The 14,205-nt window shown below is 38.1% G+C and overlaps 1 protein-coding gene across 2 annotated transcripts in view; it reads right to left on the bottom strand.

Moving 5' to 3' along the window:
- INTS4 (integrator complex subunit 4) overlaps positions 1 to 14,205 on the bottom strand; it is a 124,378-nt gene that overhangs the window by 105,114 nt on the left and 5,059 nt on the right. The gene's annotated exons all lie outside the window — the stretch shown is intronic.

The raw sequence follows: 14,205 nt of genomic DNA, 5'->3' as shown, positions 1-14,205 counted from the left end.
CTTCTGTACTTCCACTTAGATTGTTCTTCTACCTCGTATGCTTTCCCTTTCTCCCATACCCACTCACTCCTGCCCTGGAGGTGTATTTACTCCAGGAAGTTATCTCTGATCCCTGAACTGGACATGGATGCCCTTCCTCTTGGACAACCCCAGGACCTTGGTGCAACCCGTTATCATGCCCTTCACTACAGTGCGCTGTACTTGTGACCACGTCTTCCCTCAACTGGCCTGTGAGCCACTGAAGTGACTAGAAGAATGCGAAGAAAGCCCTGTGTACATTCTGATAAAAATAAAAGGAAGAGTACAAGAAAAGGAAGAGCCAAATGTTCTCCTTAATTCACTCAGTAAAGAATTCATCCACTCTCTGCTCACCACGGATTCCCTGCACACTAGAAGCCACCCCGTACGAGTCCATGGGGATAAACTGCCCTTGTGGAAAAGTTTAATGGGCAAGGTAGACATTTATCAAGTAATGTCCACTTAATAATTACAAAGTGGCAAAGTAAAAAGACAGAGTTCTCTGAAAGCATATGACATATCAGACACGACTTTAAAATAACTCTACATATTATGGTCAAAGAGATCCTGATCTATTTTGAGGCAGTGGGAAAAGAATGAACCAATGCTCTGAGTCATGAAAGAATACCACAACTTCCAGAACTAGGAAAAAAAAAAAAAGGGCAATGTGGCTAAAATGTACACAGACATGAGATTAGGCTAAAGAGACAAACAGGTACCACATCTTTTTTGAGAATTATGGCAAGTATCTCTGATAGTGCCTACCAGGCAGCAGGAATTCAACACACATTTGTTCACTGTTGAATAAAGAAGTGGATAATCTGTGTCCAAAGAGCAAGAAAAATCCTTCGATGAACTATAAACAGGAGAATGACATTAACAAATCTGAATATTTGAAATACCAATCCAGCCTCAATTCCTTGGATTGGAAGGGGCAAAAGTAGACAGTGGGACAAATTAAGGGTATATTACAAGTCCAGCCAAATTAAGGGTATATTACAAGTCCAGCCAAAGACATTAGCAAGACTCCCACTTCTGTTAAGGGCAAGGTTAGAGAATTCAGACCAATCTTTCTGCTGAGGAAAACTATAAAGTACTATGGATGTCAAAAAAAAGTGTGTGTGCACATACATATATATGTATGCACGTATACATATGTAAGCGTGGGTATGTATACACATGTGTGTATTTGAAAGTATTAGAAAACTAAAAGATACATGAAAAATTAAAGCAGAAATATGCAGGGAAGGAACTAAGGCAGGTTCGCCTAGAGTGTGGCGCTGCTTTTTCTTCAGGCTTCTGCCAACCAGGGAAATGAGGGAATGGAGAAATGAGTGGCAAAGTAATCAGTGCTTCCGACAGCCAGGTGAGGCCAGGGTGCAATGGCCAGAGCGTAAGGCTAAGGGTAGGAGGGTGAAAAGGGGCAGCCTAATAAACCCCATCACTTTGGATTAGGACCCCAAAAGGCTGCAACAGCTTAAGTAAGAGTGAAATAAACACAAAGACTTTGGGAGGGACTGCTGCTCAGCTTTGAATCATTTTCATTCCTGAAAGGAAAAAGTTTTCTTGGATTTCTAGATAGAAACAAATACTCTCTGGATTAAAATAAGTCATCCTGGGACCCCAGTGGCTTAGCTGGTTGAGTGTCCGATTCTTGATTTCAGCTCAAGTCATGATCCCAGGGTCGTGGGATCAAGCCACACATGAGGCTCCAGTGGGATTCTCTCTCTCTCTCCCTCTGCCCCTCTCCCTCACTCTCCCTAAAATAAAAATTTTTAATTAAAATAAGTCATCCTAAGTCTTAAATTATTTTTACAAACAATTTTGGAAATACACTGCCTAATAAGAAATAAAGCATGCTAGCAGATCAGATAACATGAAGAGAAATGATAAGACATAGCCACAGGGATCCATTTACTGGAGTTATCAGCCACAGATTTTAAAATAATTCTGCTCAGGGGCTCCTGGGTGGCTCAGTAGGTTGAGAGTCTGACTCTTCATTTCAGCACAGGTTATGAGATTGAGTCCCACATCAGGGCATGAAGCCTGCTTGGGATTCTTTCTCTCCCTCTCCTTCTGCCCCTGCCTTCCTCCGTCCCTCTATCTCTCTCAAAGCTAACTACATAAATAAAATAATTCTGCTTATGAGAACAATCAACAAAACTAAAAGGTGGTTTATGGAATGGGAAAAGATGACATACCTGATAAAGGGTTAGTATCTAAAATCTATAAGGAACCTATCAAACTCAACACCCAAAAAAACAAATAAGCCAGTTAAGAAATGAGCAGAAGACACAAACAGACATTTTTCCAAAGATATCCAGATGGCTAACAGACACATGAAAAGATGATCAAAATCACTCATCATCAGGGAAATACAAATCAAAACCACAATGAGATACCACCTCACACCTGTCAGAATGGCTAACATCAACAACTCAGGCAACAACAGATGTTGGCGAGGATGCAGAGAAATGGGAACCCTTTTGCACTGTTGGTGGGAATGCAAACTGGCGCGGCCACTCTAGAAAACAGTATGGAGGTTCCTCAAAAAGTTAAAAATAGAACTACCCTACGATCCAGCAACTGCACTACTAGGTATTTACCCAAAGGATACAAAAATACAGATTCGAAGGGGTACATACACTCATGTTTACAGCAGCATTATCAACAACAGCCAAACTGCGGAAAGAGCCCAAATGTCCACTGACTGATAAATGGATAAAGAAGATGTGGCATATATACACAATGGAATATTTCTCAGCCATCAGAAAGAATGAAATCTTGCCATTTGCAACAATATGGATGGAGCTAGGTGTATTATGCTGATTGAAATAAGTCAGAGAAAAACAAATACCATATGATTTCACTCATATGTGAAATTTAAGAAATAAAACAGATGAACATATGGGAGGGGGAAAAAAAGAATGAGAAACAAACTATAAGAGACTCTTAATGACAGAAAACAAACTAAGAGTTGATGGAGGAAGGTCTGTGGGGGATAAGCCAGGTGGGTGATGGATATTAAGGAGGGCACTTGTTAGGATGAGTGCTGGGTGTTGTATGTAAATGACGAACCACTGAATTCTACTCCTGAAACCAATATTGCACTGTATGTTAACTAACTAGAATTTAAATAAAAATTTGAAAAAAAAATTCTGCTTATTTTGTTAAAAACATAATTTTATTTTGATAAAAACATTATAAGAACAAAATTGAGAATTTCACCAGAGAACTAGAATTTTAAAAAGAAAGGAAATTATACATTACCTATCAAAATAACACCAGCATTCTTCACAGAGCTAGAACAAACAGTCCTAAAATTTGTACAGAACCAGAAAAGACGCTGAATAGCCAAAGCAATCTTGAAAAAGAAAACCAAAACCGGAGGCCATCACACTCCCAGACTTCAAGACCTATTACAAAGCTGTAATCATCAAGACAGTATGGTACTGGCACAAAAACAGATGCTCAGATCAATGGAACAGAATAGAAAACCCAGAAATGGACCCCAAAACATATGGCCAACAATCTTTAACAAAGCAGAAGAGAATATTCAATGGAATAAAGACAGTCTCTTCAGCAAAAGATGCCGGGAAAACTGGACAGCAACATGCAGAAAAATGAACCTGAACCACTTTCTTACATTATACACAGAAATAAACTCAAAATGGATCAAAGACCTAAGTGTAAGACAGGAAGCCATCAAAATCCTTGAGGAGAAAGCAGGCAAAAACCTCTCTGACCTTGACTGCAGCAACTTCTTACTCAACACATCTCCAGAGGCAAGGGAAACAAAACCAAAAATGAACTACTGGGACCTCCTCAAAATAAAAAGCTCCTGCACAGTGAAGGAAACAATCAGCAAAACTAAAAGGCAACCGACAGAATGGGAGAAGATATTCACAAATGACATATCAGATAAAGGGTTAGTATCCAAAATCTATAAATCACTTATCAAACTCAACACCCAAAAAACAAAGAATCCAGTGAAGAAATGGGCAAAAGACATGAACTGACACTTTTCCAAAGAAGACATCCAGATGGCCAACAGACACATGAAAAAATGCTCAACATCACTCATCATCAGGGAAATACAAATCAAAACTACAATGAGATACTACCTCACACCTGTCAGAATGGCTAACATCAACAACTTGGACGACAGATGTTGGCGAGGATGTGGAGAAAGAGGATCTCTCTTGCACTGCTGGTGGGAAATGCAAACTGGTGGGGCCACTCTGGAAAACAGTATGGAGGTTCCTCAAAAAGTTAAAAATAGAACTACCCTATAATCCAGCAATTGCACTACTAGGTATTTATCCACGGAATACAGGTGTGCTGTTTTGAAGGGGCACATGCACCCCAATGTTTATAGCAGCGCTATCAACAATAGCCAAAAAGTATGAAAAGAGCCCAAATGTCCGTCGATGGATGAATGGATAAAGAAGATGTGGTATATACATACAATCGAGTATTACTTGGCAACCAAAAAGAATGAAATCTTACCATTTCCAACTACGTGGCTGGAAATGGAGGGTATTAGGCTAAGTGAAATTAGTCATTCAGAGAAAGACAAATATCATATGACCTCACTCATATGAGGAATTTAAGAAACAAAAAGATGAATGTAAGAGAAGGGAAGTAAAATAATGTAAAAACGGAGGGAGACAAAACCTAAGAGACTCTTAAATCTAGAGAACAAACAGAGGGTTGCTGGAAGGGTTGTGGGAGGGGGGATGGGCTAAATGGGTAAGGGACATTAAGGAATCTACTCCTGAAATCACTGTTGCACCATATGCTAACTAACTTGGATGTAAATTAAATAAATTTAAGAAAAAAAGAGGAAATTATAAAATTGACACAAGCAACAGATGAAATTAAGAACAAATGGACAGGTTAACAGGAAACTAGACAAGGTGAAGAGAGAACTAGTGAATAAATGATATGTCCAGAACGAAGCACAAGGAGACAAAAGAATGAAAATTCAGAAGAGAAGATAATACAATAAAATGAGATATCTGGGGCATCTGAGTGGCTCAGTTAAGTGTCCAACTCTTGATTTCAGCTCAGGTCATGATCTGACAGTTCATGAGGATTGAGGCCCCCACCAGGCTCTGCTCAGGATTCCCTTTCTCCCTCTCTCCCTCTGCCCCTCCCCCTTTTGCACCCTCACTCTCTCAAAAGAAAGAAAGAAAGAAAGAAAGAAAGAAAGAAAGAAAGAAAGAAAGAAAGAAAGAAAGAAAGAAAGAAAGAAAGAAAGAAAAGAAAAAGAAAGAAAGGAAGGAAGAAAGGAAGAGAAAAGTAAAAATAAAAATAAAAATAAATAAATTCTGCAAGAATGGAAGTAAAATAAAACTTTTCCGTGCAAAAACAAATGTCAATAAACTTACAATGAATGGAAATATCAGAGGGTAGTCTTCACCCAAAAGGAAAATAATCCCAGATGAATAGTTTCAGATGCAAGAAAGAAAGAAAAACAATGATAAATACATCTGAGTGGATGATAACTATGTAGGTAAATCTAAATGAATATTGCCTGTATAAAATAACATTGTCTTACAGAGTGAAAAATGGAAAATTAAAATATACAATTACATTCACATTTAAGGCAGGAAGATGGATAAAAGGAGGTAAGTCCTCACACTGTCCAAAATGGTAACTGTGCCATATAACATTTGACTTGGATAGGTCAAGAATTCATATTGTATTATACTTCAATAAAAATAAATTTTTTAAAATTTCACTTCAAATTAAAAAAACAATCATGTTGTAATGGCTAGTTTAACCAGTAAAAAAGTATAAAAGAATGTATAATTCCCAAGCTAATAAAGAGGGATGGTGGAAAGGATTAAAAAAAAAAAAAAAAAAATTAGTTCAAAAGATGGCCAAGAAACAAGGAGAAAAAAGAACATTAAACAGGTAAAACAAACAGAAGGCATTTTTTAACATTTTAATTGTTTTTTAATGTTTATTTTTGAGAGAGGGAGAGACAGAGCGTGAGCAGGGAAGGGGCAGACAGAGAGGGAGACACAGGATCTGAAGCAGGCTCCAGGCTCTGAGCTGTCAACACAGAGCCCAACGCAAGGCTCAAACTCAGACTGCGAGATCATGATCTGAGCTGAAGTCAGACGCTTAACTGACTGAGCCACTCAGGTGCCCCACAAATAGAAAGCACTTAATAAGGAGGGTAGATTTTTTTTTTTTTTTTTTAATTTTTCAATGTTTATTATTGAGAGACAGAGAGACACAGAGCTTGAGCAGGGGAGGGGTAGAGAGAGGGGGAGACATAGAATCTGAAGTAGGCTCCAGGCTCTGAGCTGTCAGCAGAGCCTGACGCGGGGCTTGAACTCACAAACTGCGAGGTCATGACCTGGGCTGAAGTCGGTCACTTAACCAACTGAACCACCCAGGCGCCCCAGGAGGGTAGATTTTAAACCCACGTACAATAATTACATTAAACGTAATGAACTAAATGATCAATTTAAAAAACTTTTTTTAAAAACTAACTACATGTTGTTCACAGGTCATATCTAAAACAAAAAAGCTATAAAAAAGATGAAAATAAAAGATAGTAGTATACCATGCAAACCATAACCAAAAGATAGCTGATATCATTATATTAATATTAAACAAAGTCATTATTTGCTGATATGATTTGTAAAAATTCAAAATAACCTACATATAATGTATTAAAATTGTTAAATGAGCTTAGCAAGGTTATAAGACATAAGAGTTAATAAATAGAAGTCAATTGCATTTCTGATTATCAGCTATGTACTGCTAGAAAATGAAATTTTAGGGGTGCCTGGGTGGCTCAGTTGGTTGAACAACTGACTTCAGCTCAGGTCCTGATCTCGCAGTCTGTGAGTTCAAGCCCTGCGTCGGGTTCTGTGTGGACAGCTCGGAGCCTGGCACCTGCTTCGGATTCTGTGTCTCCTGCTCTCTCTGCCCCTTGCCTGCTCACCCCCTCTCTCAAAAATAAACATTAAAAAATAAAAGAAAATGATATTTTAAAAATATTATCATTTATAATAACATAAAATATTAAATATCTAGGAATAACCAACAAAATACACAAAACCTCTATGCAGAAAACTATAAAACAGTATTAAAATAGGGATGTACCATGTTTATGGATTGGAAAACCCAATACTATAAAATGTCAATCCCCCATATGTCATCAGAACTATAGAGTTAATGCAATCTTAATCAAAATCCTAACAAATTTTGTTTTGGGGCGGAATTTCACAAGCTGATTTCAAAATTCATAAAGAAATGAAAAGATCAAGAATAAGATATTCTTAGAGCAAGGTGAGTGAGTGAACTTGTCCTGCCAGATGTCAAAATTTATTATAATGCTATGCTAAGACAGCATGGTACTGGCATAAGAATAGACAGACCAATGGGAGAGAACAGAAAGCCCTGAAATATCCACATACAGATACTTCATTTACCACAAAGGTGGTACTGCAGAACAATGGAGAAAGGACATTCTTTTCAATAAATGGTGCTGGGACATCTGGATTTCCATATATTCAAGCAACATACACACAAATCAATACCATGTGTGGAAAGTAAATAATAAAGCTTCTAGTAACAATGTAGCAAAATGTCTCAATAAGCTCATGGTAGCAAACCCTTCTTATATCAGATAAGAAAAGCCCAAAAATAAATGAAAATATTGTCAAATTGGGACATATCAAGAACTTTTCATCAAAATACAACATTAAGGGACTAAAAAGAGAGGGAAAGGTGGAAGGGATTAGAAAGGAAAAAGATATTTGAAACACATATAACCATTAAAGCCATTAAAGAACTTGCATCCAGAATATAAAGAATCTACACAAAACAATAAGGACAAAGAAAAATATGCAAGAGACATAAACAGGCATTACCCAATTAAACATATTATAGTTGCTCCACTTCATCAGATATCCAAGAAATGCAAATTAAGGCCACAGTGATATACCACACATCACAGAAACTGTCAAAATGAGTAAGATCAACAATTCCAAATGTTGGCAAATACATGCAATTGGAATTCTCACACAGTGTTAACGGGGGTATAAACTGGTACTACCGCTTTGAAAAAGTTGGCTCAGTAATTTCACTGCAGGCTATACAAAACACAGAAATGTAAGACATACATACCAGGAGACCTGTACAAAAATGTTCACAACACTGTTTCTTGTAATAGCTAAAAAGTGGAGACAGCCCAAATGTCCATCAATAATGGAATGGGTAAATAAATTAGGGTATATTCATACAATGAAATCTTCTGCTGTGGTAAAAATGAATGAACTACAGCTACCGTCAACAATAAGGATGAACACCATATGTAGAATTTTGAACAAAAGCCACACATAAAAAGATACATACTGTATTGTCTAATTATATGAAGTTAAAAAAAAAGGACAAAAATAAATTGTATTTAGGAGTGCAGGTTTAATGGTAAAAAAAATTTTTAAAGGTAGTTAATACCCTGAAAGTCAGGACAGTGGTGGTGATCTTTTGGGAAAGACGTAAATCATTAGAGGGGAGTTTGAGGAGGCTCATGGAAAGCTGGTAATATTCCAATTTCTTGACCTGGATCGTGGTTACACAGTGTTCACACTGTGGTAGATCAACAGGCTGTATGAGGTTTTTCCACATATTCTTCTTTATGTGTTACATTTCATAGTAAATTTTTTTAAAACATAGTTACTTGTATTACTGAGGTAACAGTGGAAACATGATATATTTTGAAAGTAAAATCAACAAGACTTGGTGAGGAAGGGAATATGGGGAAAGGAAAGGGTAAACCATCTTTCTCAGGTTTCTGACTTAAGGGTCTATGTTGATAATGGTAATATTTCCTGAGATAAGGTAGACTGGAGAGTGAACGGAGAGCCTCAATTCAGTTTTAAATATAAAAAAAAAAGAGCCAATTCTTTTACGGACTTCAAATCACTGAAATATCACAGAATCAAATAATTGTCTTTCAGAGACAATAGACTAGTCAAATACTAGTCAAAAATAATTTGCAGTCAGAGAGGACAGGAAGAGTGCTATGTAGCCTTTCAACAATCTGGAATGGAGTCACAGACCTCCCAACACAAGAGAGCTGCAGAGAAAACAGAATTGAGCCTAGCAGGTAAGAGGGAGGCAAGGAGGCAAGAATGAGACAATAAAGAAGACAGCATGTGACCACTGACATTCTTTATCCATCTGGATACTTTACTTCAGTTCTACTTTCTGAAATTATCCCCTGGTACCCTCAACATCTGAGCTTAAAACAAACTGCCTCCAGGGAAACCCTCTCTAATAACTGCTCTTCTCACCATTAAAATTCTCCTGGTTCAGGCTTTCATCAACTTGCTACAGACTGGCCAGTCTCCTAGTTGGTCACCTAACACCCGTCTTGCCCTTATCCAATTCCTCCATCCCGAATCCCGTTCCCAGAGTAACATGTCTAAAACAAAACCTACACAATACAAGGCCTTTCAATATTTCTAGTCTTATCTCTTAAAGAGCTTCTATACCAGCCGCCTGCATTTCTTCTGTGACACGCGAGTTCACATTGCCATGCCTTTGCTCACAACTGCTCCTTCTTGCTAAAGTGCCTTTCCTCCTGTTTTCCAACTGGCCCAGATCTGTTTTTTAAGACTCATCTCAAGCATCACTACTACTCTATAACGCCTCTCCAGACTCCTGCTCCCGAGGAAAACTGATTACCCTCTTCTTCGAGGTCACATCATAACCTGTCCCAGATTTCATAGCACCCATGACACTGTGTTGTTATTATCCATTTATTGTGTTACCTACACAACTAGACTAAGATCAGGGATCACATAATCATCTCTGTATCTCCAACATGAAGCACATGGCCTAGCACAGAGTTAGTATTTAGGGCATTTTGAGAAAACGAAAAAAATGAACAAATGATTAACTTTAGCCCTTACTACTTACTACATATATTATTTGTTCTACCATCTACCAACTATACTGCTAGCCCCTAAAGGGCAAGGAACATGTCTCACAATTCTACATCCTCCACAGCATCGAGTACATAGTATAAGTGAAGAACCTCTCACATGAAAGAAGTCCAAATACTGCTACCTGTCTGAAGAAAAATCTGGAGGACAGAAACAGAGGCCCAACTAGTTTATCTACTAAAATATAAGAGACCACATTTCTGGATAACAGAAGAGAGGATAAAAAAAAAAACACTATGGTCATCAATCTAGAACTGGATGCACTTGGCATCTCTCCTCATTTCCTTTCGGGCTACAATCTGCTAGACTACGAGCAGCATGGCCTGGTTAAAGAGCCTGAGGTATGACATCAGAAGATCGGAGTTCAACTTTTCTGTTAGACATGACAATGGTATTGTGATTATGTCTTTTAAAAAAGTCTTGGAGCATCTGGGTGGCTTGGTTGGTTAAGCGTCCAACTTCAGCTCAGGTCATGACCTCAGTTTGTGGGTTCAGGCCCCGCGTTGGGCTCTGTGCTGACAGCTCGGAACCTGGAGCCTGCTTCTGATTCTGTGTCTCCCTCCCTCTCTGCCCCTCCCCTGCTCATGCTCTGTCTCTCTCTCTGTCTCAAAAATAAATAAAACATTAAAAAAAATTTGTTTTTGAAAAAAAGAAGTCTTTATTGTTGGGGTGCCTGGGTGGCTCAGTCGGTTAAGCGTCCGACTCTTGGTTTCGGCTCAGGTTATGATCTCAAAGTTTGGTGGGTTCAAGCTCCGCATGAGGCTCTGTGCTGGCAGCATGGAACTTGCTTCTCTCTCGCGTGCGCGCTCTCTCTCTCTCTCTGCCCCTCCCCCACTCACACTGTCACTCTCACGTAAATAAATAAGCCTTAAAAAAAAAATCTTTAGTGTTTAGAGATATAAATTGAAATTTATGAACAAAATGGTATGATACCAGGGAGAATCTGGTGGAGAGGTAAGAGTGGAGGAATTGGGGTGGGGGCCATGGGAATAAAACAAGTTTGGCCACACAATGGTAACTGTTGAAGCTGGGTAATGGGTACATGGAAATCAAACTGCTCTCTTTACTTGTGTATATAATTGAAATGTTTCATGACAAAAAGTTAAAAAAAAAAAAAAAAAACAGATTTAAATCCAGACCCTCCATTTACTTAGCTGGTCACCTTGTATACTAAACTGCTCCAAACTTAGTTCCTCATCTGGATTACAGATATAACAATGGTGATGTCATCAAGATTAAATAAAATATTACATGTGGAAAGAGCTTTCTAAACTCCAACGCACTATATAAATGCTAACTGTTCTTAGAAGTATTATTACAGATGATTAGTGGTAGCAAAGTTATATTATCATATAATAGATAGGTAAATACTGCTAAGAAAACAGATCAATATGTGTCTGAAAACTAGAGAACAGAAACCCAGATTTAATTCATGTAAAACATGTGGGAAGCATTTATTAACACCCTACAGTGTTCTAGGGACCTTGCCAGGCACTGGGACAGAGATAAACAGATTTGTAGTCTCTGAACTTAGGGGCTTAAAGTCTGAAGGACAGAGACATATATGATGAAAACAGCAATACTAAGAGCTAATAAATGTGCTAACAGACGTGTCCAGTATCCAGAAAAGTGCTGGATATATAATAACCACTTGTTAACTGAGTAAAAAGTCTTACAAAAGCATACACTCATTCATTCAACAAATATTAATTTTACCACACACTGTCAATTTAAATCAACTATCCAGTTAAAAACAAAAATCTCTGTTCAAGATGAGCTTACATTCTAGTATGGGGAAATGGACAAGGGACAAAATAAATGAGAAAATTATATAGATTATAAGAAGTTGGTAAGTGCTATGGAGAAAACAATATCAAGGAATGGGGCTAGGAAGTTCTGGGGTCGAATAAGGCCGTTTCAATTTTAAATACAGGGACAAAAAAAAGGCCTTAGTGGAAAAGTGACATTTGAGCTAAGACTTGAACAAAGTGTGGGAAGCAGACATACGAACATCTGAGGGAAGTGTTCTAGGCAGAAGGAAACATAAGTGAAAGACTCTGAGGAAAGAATGTGTTTGGCAGAGAGAGTGGCAGACCAGATCACAGGGCAGTGGGAGGAAGAAAGGGGTTCTAGGCTGGTGGAACAGTGTGTGAAAAGACATGGGTTTCTGAAAACCCACAAAGTCTTTGGACAACTGCAAACATTTCTGATTAAGCTAGAACATTATATGTGTAAAGGAAAAGACCCTTTATGTCATACGTAAAAGACTTAAATAATCATAGTTTATAGAAAGAACAGACTGAAGGGAAAAAGCTTTTGCAAGTGAACATTTGAAGACATTACATGCATCCTCACAGATGCAATATGAAATACAAATCTTCATCTATAACATATTCTTAAAAATTTCAAAAATGTGCTGGGGCGCCTGGGTGGCTCAGTCGGTTAAGCGTCCGACTTCAGCTCAGGTCACGATCTCGCGGTCCGTGAGTTTGAGCCCCGCGTCGGGCTCTGGGCTGATGGCCCAGAGCCTGGAGCCTGCTTCCGGTTCTGTGTCTCCCTCTCTCTCTGCCCCTCCCCCATTCATGCTCTGTCTCTCTCTGTCTCAAAAATAAATAAACGTTAAAAAAAAAAATTTTTTTTAAATAAAAAAAAATAAAAAAATAAATTAAAAAATGTGCTTAACCTAAGTCTAACTTTCAGTTCCTAGTAAATAAAAGGGATATAGAAGCAAGTTAACCCCTAAGCAAGTAAACAAATTCAGAAGACACTTTATAAACAACGGAGTTTATCAGATCAATGTCACCAAAACAATAAATGTGTTCTAGATTAAAAAAATAAATTTGTTCTAGATTAAAAAAGACCAATGCCATGTGTGAATAGTGTTGGTATTTTGATTTCTGGCTCAACCGACAGAGTCACCCAGGTGTCGGTAAGCATCCCAACTCTTGATTTCGGCTCAGGTCAGTCAGACTGACCCCCACGTTGGGCTCCAAGCTGAGCATGGAGACTGCTTGGGATTTTCTCTCTCCCTCCCTTTCCCGAGCCCATGCATGCATGTGTGTGTGTGCGCGTGCGGACACACGCACATGCTCTCTCTCTCAAAATAATTTTTTTTTAAAGTCCCTTACGAATATTGAACCAGCCCTGCAGCCCCAGAATGAATCCCACTTGATCATGGTGAATAATTCTTTTTAAATGCTGTTAAACTCGATTTGCTAGTATCTTGTTGAGAATTTTTGCATCCATATTCATCAGGGATATTGACCTGTAGTTCTCTTTTTTTGCTGGGTCTCCGTCTGGTTTGGGAATCAAAGTAATGCTGGCTTCATAGAAGGAGTCTGAAAGTTTTCCTTCCCTTTCTATTTTTTGGAACAGCTTCAGGATAGGTATTATCTCTGTTTAAATAGCTGGTAGAATTCCCCTGGGAAGCCATCTGGTCCTGGACTCTAATTTGTTGGGAGATTTTTGATAACTGATTCAAATTCTTCGCTGGTTATGGGTCTGTTCAAATTTTCTGTTCCTTCCCGTTTGAGTTTTGGAAGTGTGTGAGTGTTTAGGAATTTGTGCATTTCTTCCAGGTTGTCCAGTTTGTTGGCCTATACTTTTTCATAGTATTCCCTGATAATTGCTTGTATTCCTGAGGGATTGGTTGTAATAATTCCATTTTCATTCGTGATTTTATCTATTTGGGTCCTCTCTTCTCTTTTTGAGAAGCCTGGCTACAGGTTTATCAATTTTATTTTTTCAAAAAACCAACTCTTGGTTTCATTGATCTACTCTACTGTTTTTTAGATTCTACTGAACCATTTACAGAAAAATATCATGATACTTTAAAAAAAACTTCAGGAAAACAAATAAAGGGAACAAATTTGGCAACATATTAGTTAACTATTAAATCCCAGAGATGGGTATTTGGCAGTTCATTATGGTATTGTCTCTACGTTTCTATAGGCTTAATAATTTTCATAATGAAGTTTAAAACTCTGATTCATCTGTGATTCAAATATTTGGAAATCATTTCTTCCCCCTTACTTACATAAACTGAAAAATAAATACATCTTGTGAATTTCATTTCAGGATTTGGATCTTTTTTATCTCTGCATCTACAGTGCCTGGCACATGGAAGGCACTCACTACAAGACTGCTGAATGAACACCTTCTTACTTATTTTGCAATACTAATCCATTCTGTAGACGTGATAAAAATTCTT

Source organism: Panthera tigris, chromosome D1, assembly GCF_018350195.1.
Source record: "Panthera tigris isolate Pti1 chromosome D1, P.tigris_Pti1_mat1.1, whole genome shotgun sequence".
NCBI classification, from domain to species: domain Eukaryota; kingdom Metazoa; phylum Chordata; class Mammalia; order Carnivora; family Felidae; genus Panthera; species Panthera tigris.
This window is presented reverse-complemented; position numbering and strand designations above follow the sequence as displayed.